Below are 6195 nucleotides of genomic sequence, written 5' to 3' on the forward strand. Positions count from 1 at the left end.
GGGGCAGAATCGAAGAAACAGATTTACATATATTGTTTCCCCAATAACTTGTCTTTTTAGTTCTAAAATCCATGCAACCGCAATTCCAACGGTACTTCTGCCTGCGTAGACAGAAATGTCCCGGAGGTGAGGACCAGTCTAAGGGGATTTTCCAACACCGGGGAAACCGAGCACAAACCTACAAGGCCCCGGCTTCCCAAGGCGAGACGCGCAGGACCCGAGTAGCTGTAACTATGCGCATCTCCCGAGCCGCTCCGGCAGGTCCGATGCGCCCGCCTCGGGAGCCACGCGTCTCCGAGTAACCGCAGGGCGGAGGCGAAGACCAGGACTCTGTCGACCCCCTCCAGGAGTATGAAATTGCGGCAAGAAGGCTGTCGGTGGCCGGGAGGAGGGCACCCGGCGTAGACCCCCTGCCGCAAGGAGAAAAGCGAAGACGCAGACAGCGAGCGACTTCCGCTCCGAGTCCGTGTGGAACGAAAAGAATGCGCTCCGCGAAGACCCGGGACTCGGATCTAGGAGCCGAGCGCGGGCGGGAAACAACCCCAAGGACGCGGGCGCCCAGTGCACCCCGGGGCCGCAGGCACGGGAGGAAATCGCCTTGCTGCGCAGCAGCCCCGCTCGCTCGGCCTCGGCTCGGCCGCAGCATCGGGCCGCACGGCTCTCGCGGCTACGGAAGGAGGCGGTGCCCGCTCCGCCCCGCGCGACGCCGCGCCCACTCGCTCGCCGACGAATTCGTTGCCGAAACTCGAGCTAGGAATCTCTAGACTCCCTACGGCTTTCTAGGTTGGTACGGGTCGACACCGACCTTAAAGAACAAAATAATCACGCTCCAAAACAACAATGAACATTTGTTTTGCTCTCAAATACCCTGACAGACGAAACGCTTAGGAGGCTGAATTATCCGGCACGACCTTTGCCCACCTGTAAGTTCTCTTTTACCGTTTCTCCATAAATCCCAGAGAGCCAGCCCCAAGGACAAACGTGAGCTGGGTCTCATCATCCCGGTTGGTCCTCCAGGACACATCTCCAGTCTTTAGTCTAGACAACCTTTGGAACCACGTATCGTAATAATTTAGGCACAAACCCAAACTCGCCTCTCTTCTCTGTGGCTGGATGCGCAGGGTACGAATTAAATTCCGAATCCGGTCCGTAAAGACCCTATGTGAGTTGCCTGCTCCAACCGCTCGAAATCCTACGAGGCACGCTCCACACTCAAAATCTTTTCTCCTTTTCTCTTGCAGGGTCCCTCGTTTAAACAGCATCGGCGCCTTTATTCGCCTGACCCTAAGCGGAGGAAAACCCGCCTGATCGGTCATTGTCTGGTCCGCGACCGCCCCCACCCCCGCCCCAATCAGTGTCACAAAAACGCCCCTTTCAACGGATTCCAAACCCTCTTCACCCGGGCTCACCGAGCCTTCAACTTCATTAAGTGCGCGCTACGGCGGCTCTGGAGGAGGCGAAGTTTAAATAAACCCGAGCGGAGAGAGAGGAGGGGTGGGCCTGGGGAGGGTTGCTAGTTGAAGGGGAGAGAGAGAAGTGTTTTTGAAAAGGGGAAAAAAGTCATCAGGGGAAAAGCGCTTTGTAACCACGAAGACGCGCCCGCTGTGGCGAGAACAAATTGGATATGGAGGGGAAGTGTCCACCCCCACCTCAGCCCCGCTCCTGGGTGGTCCGGGGAGCCCCAGGAGAAAAGAAAGATGGGGAGGAATCGGCGTTGAAAAGAATTAACCACTTTAATTGGGCTGCAAGAGAGAAGTGGGAGAGGTTCGCGATGTGCCTCGATCACCCAAACCTAATGCCCTTCAATAAATTAAAATAAAATGTCTGCCCCTAGCCGTGGCTGAAAGACGTATGTCAAAGTTTGGGAATCAAGGCTGTTCTCAGCCATAGAAAGTAAATCTGCAAGATGGGGTAAATTCTGTCCGGAAAGACCCCTCCCCCTCCTTGTGGCCTCGGGCCTCCAGGCGCCGGATGAAAAGGAATGAAATTGAACGAAATTGAACGAAATGAAGTGAAATTGACCAGTGAAATTCTCCAATTTTCTTCCCCTTTAAACTGCCCGCTCTCAAACAGCACTCTCTGAACCCCAGGCCGATTTCTTAGCATTTTTTTTTCTCACCTCGAGAGATGAAGGTGTGCCCTGGATATTTTCTTATTGTCACTGATTGTTGGGGCCTGCCAGGGTAGAGGCTCAGTTGTCTCCACCAGGACTGGGAGGGAACCCACAGAAGCTGCTCCAGATAGGATGGCCTCTTTTCTCCTCCCAAGAGGCTGATCTAAGTATGCCACCTTACACTGTACACCCACCCTTTGCACCCACAGAGGGGGAAGGAACCATTTACAGAACCCCTCTGGTCTGTGGGTTGGGAGGAACAAAACAGAGGGCTCTACATTACAAATCCACAATTCCCTCCTCCTTCTTCCTGCTCTTCCTTACAGTCCAGGTCTCAGGTGGATCCTCGCCAGTTCCTAATTTACAGGTTCTGGGCCTACACAACCCAAAGGACTCTCAAATTCTAAATCCTCCCCTGCCTTCAGTAAGTGCAGATCTCTGGGCAGTTCTTTTTCTGGTATTTTCAAAGCAAGTTGGGCATCTGTGGCTTCTTTCTGGCCCCGTCCTCAGCCAAAATCTGAGCCAGATCTGGCCTTCTTGACCCATGGGGAAACTGGGATCTGAATCATGGGTCTGGGGTCTCAAGTTTCTAGAAGCCCCTGGAAGAGTGCATCTCACTCTTCCCCAATCCTCTTATTTCTGCCTTTTCCTGCTACAGACCCTCTGACGCACATATAGATAGATACAAGTAACATGCTCTGATGAATTCACACACACACACACACACACACATTTACTTTCACAATCACACATCGAGGAGTCTAGAAGGATCTGTTGCTTCTCCTGAAGTAGGAGCTGAGGCAGTTATCTTTCTACCCACCATCGATATGAATTCTGGCTGACTCAATTTTTTCTCTTCTAAAGAGGAAAAACTAACTGATACATCCTTTTCTTGCAGCCCCAACCTAATATCTGGGAGTGACATACTCATGGTAAATAGATCATGTAAGCTACAACATGCTTTATTGAGGGCAAACACACACATGATCATTTCAACCGGTCTCCGATGAAAAGAAATGAAATCAAACTCCGCCACGGAAGTCAACCAAGCCGCCAGTCAGAGCCATTATCCCAGTATCAGCAGGCATTTCCCTCTTTTGACCGGGAACTCTAACCTTACTTCTAGTGGGCTGTCTGATAAAACCATGGGAAGGTGGCCCACTGCATTCTACCTCCCTACCCTCCTGCAGTCTCTCCACAAGATGGAGGAGAAGGCATCTCACCTCTGGCAAAGAGTCTGCATTTACTACACGCACCTCCACCCTTGTCTCTCCTCTGCTGGGGAATGGGCTGAGAGACTTAGGAGTCTCAATCCACCTCAGCCCTGGTGTATTCTTCCTACCCTGATCCCGGTTCTGACCCTCCTTCTATAGGGCACTCTGTCCTCTACCTCCTCTTCCTTTCCTACTGTTGCTAATGCCTGGGAATCTGGCTCACGAGGTCTGTGGGGCTGGCTTCTCCCTGCTTGCCCCTTTCAAGTTCTCTACAACTGGCTTCCTGACCCTGTCTTCCTCTTTCTGTCACTGTCACCCTTGCACCACGTGTATCTATTTTCTGTGAAGGCTGAACTGCCTCTTTCTGCATCTCCGTATTTCTCCTTTATTTCCTCAGTTTAATGTACAGAGAAAGAGCTAACTAACCACCTTTGTTTCCCCCAAAGCATGGCCTAACATGCTTGCAAGTCTGGCCACCTAGAGGGCTTATGGAAGACTCCAGCCAGCCCGATGGTTTTGCATTCTGGCAATGGGTTCTGGCTCTGAGCAAGGCTTAAGGTCTCTGGAGGTATGCTTTAACAGAGTAGGAGGATCGCACTAACTCTCTCCTTTGGTTCATAGTGTACTTTTAACTCTCAAGGCTGGAGGAGAGAGGGGTTCCACAGTCCCCAGTTCAAGCTTTTCATTCTGACCAGTCCACGGTGCTGAGAGTGAGGGGGATAAAAAGGCAAATCTATTAGTGGCTAAAGAGAAATCTCTCTCTTAGGGACCCAGAAAAAGACAGTGGCAGAGAATCACAAACAGACGCACATTCATGAACTTGCAGAGAAATGAAAACATAGCTATCCTAAAACACAACTCACCTCCCCCTCCCAAAGAAGGTCAAAAAGCAAGGCTGTGTGATGACCCTCAGAAACACAAACACGAATCACAAGCCCCACGAAAGCCTCCACACACAGAGGCAGAGAGAATACACATCAAGTCACATTCACGGAAACTGTACTTCATGGGTATAATGGCCATGAGCACTGGGCACCCAATAAGCCCAGGCCACACAAAAGTCAAAGGAGAAGATGAGAATCCCCAGGTGCATTTGAAACAAAACCTCTCTGCAGAATCTCAGGCAGACATTTAGGACCAGAGTGAAAATGAAAGTGCTAGAGGGGTCACAGGCTTCCCAGAGTCCTGGCCCCACTAACAGCCAAAGGCCAAGGCCACAATATCCCCGGTTTCCGATAAGCCCCAGCCCTCCTTTACCTGGCAGGGCTGTCCAGGGCCCTTCCTCACTCCCTCTCTGCCCTGGAGCTAGGGGTCTGGGAGAGGCCCAACTGGCAAAGGGGAGTGCAGGCAAGGAGACAGAGCTGGTGACTGCTGAGTTCACATACCTTTATTCAACTGACACCAATGGGGTATGGGGGGGAGGGGGTGACAGATTTTTCTTTTCTTCACACAAACCATCAGACAATTTCATAGTCTCCCCGCAGTGGAGAAGTCTAAATCAATGCACACCCAGTGGACAGAGAACGCAGATAGCAGCCCGCTGTACAGATATTTACACATAATTACAGGACCCCCTGCCACAGGATGTGCCCTTGCCCACCCCACCCCCATCTCTCCAGTCCTTGACCCAGACCCTCCTCTCCCACCCCAACTTCATTGCCTTTAGCTACAATAAATATCCCAGGGCCTGGGACTGAGCAGAATGCTGTGAGGGCTGCTGGCCCTGGATGGCTGGACCCAGCCGGCCATGGGAAAGGGGGAAAGTTCCTTCAAAAGCGCCCCAACTCAAAAGAGGGAGGATGTTCCTCAGTGTAGTGGATCCAGGGCTTCTGCAGGGATTGTGGAGACCCTTCGCTTAACCTCTCCGTTCAACTTTGCCTGTGTAGACACTGCTTTAGGCTTCAGAGAAAATGAACTTCCTTGGAAAACAGCAAGAAAAAAAAGTTGAAATTTTCTTTTAAGCACAAAGCGGATAATAGGTGTCTTTAAATTATATTATTGGACAAGCAGGGCCTCAAAGTTGGGGAAGCAGTAAGGGAGAAGCAAAAAGGGAGCCCTCTCTGCGCAGTTGGTGTTTCTGGCAGAATCCAAAGGGCCTGGGCAGACATCCCTCCGGGAAAGCATTCCTCCGGGGCCTCTGAGAGGCGCAGAGGCTGGGAAAAAGTGAAGGCTCCCCTCGCCGCCTTAACTGCTCAAACTGGAATGGGATCATGGCTTGCGACTTCATCGCGCAGACCTGGGCCTCTCCCTGAGCGATGGAGCCCGCTTCGTCCCAACTACCGGCAAGATTCTGAGCATGGAGCCTGAAGTGCCAAGTCACGAGCGCCGACCCAAGGTCTGGAGACTCTTCATAAATAGACTCCCTGAGTTCCGCTGGGGCCGCAGGAGCTCCCGGGAGAGGCTGACGAGTGCGGGCCTCACTGACCCTGAGCCCGACACGGTCAGAAGTGGCAGCCACTGAGGCCGGCGACTTTGCTGGCAAAAGGGGGCCCTGAGGACAGGAGCGCGTCCCCGGGATGCGAGAGGCGGATGTGGCCGGCCACTGGAGCTAGGGCTGGGGCAGTCAGCATGGCCAAGACCTGGGCTTGACCCCCAGGACCAGCCGCCGCCGCGAACGGCGATCCCGGGGAGCCCTCGCCTCCGCCCGGGGGCGCCGCCCCGCCACCGCCGTGGCCCATGATGTGGTCTATAGAGAAGGAAGGCCTCTGGCCAGCCGCGGCGCCCCCGCCGCCCGCACCACCACCCGCGTCCGTCTTGAGGCCCTGGCGCAGGAGTGCGGTGGACAGACCGGCCGCGGTGCCGGCTGCGGGAGGGCTCAGTGACGCGGGGTAGAAGGCTTTGGCACAGCCCAGCTCCGCGCCAAGGAAG

The 6195-nt window shown here is 53.7% G+C and overlaps 1 long non-coding RNA gene across 1 annotated transcript; it reads left to right on the top strand.

Moving 5' to 3' along the window:
• The first annotated feature begins 734 nt into the window (after positions 1-734).
• LOC115300271 lies at positions 735-1825 on the top strand. Its single transcript, XR_003912575.1, has 2 exons — positions 735-923; positions 1242-1825. It is a non-coding gene; the product is annotated as an uncharacterized LOC115300271 (long non-coding RNA).
• Positions 1826-6195: the final 4370 nt, after the last annotated feature.

Source organism: Suricata suricatta, chromosome 8, assembly GCF_006229205.1.
Source record: "Suricata suricatta isolate VVHF042 chromosome 8, meerkat_22Aug2017_6uvM2_HiC, whole genome shotgun sequence".
NCBI lineage: Eukaryota > Metazoa > Chordata > Mammalia > Carnivora > Herpestidae > Suricata > Suricata suricatta.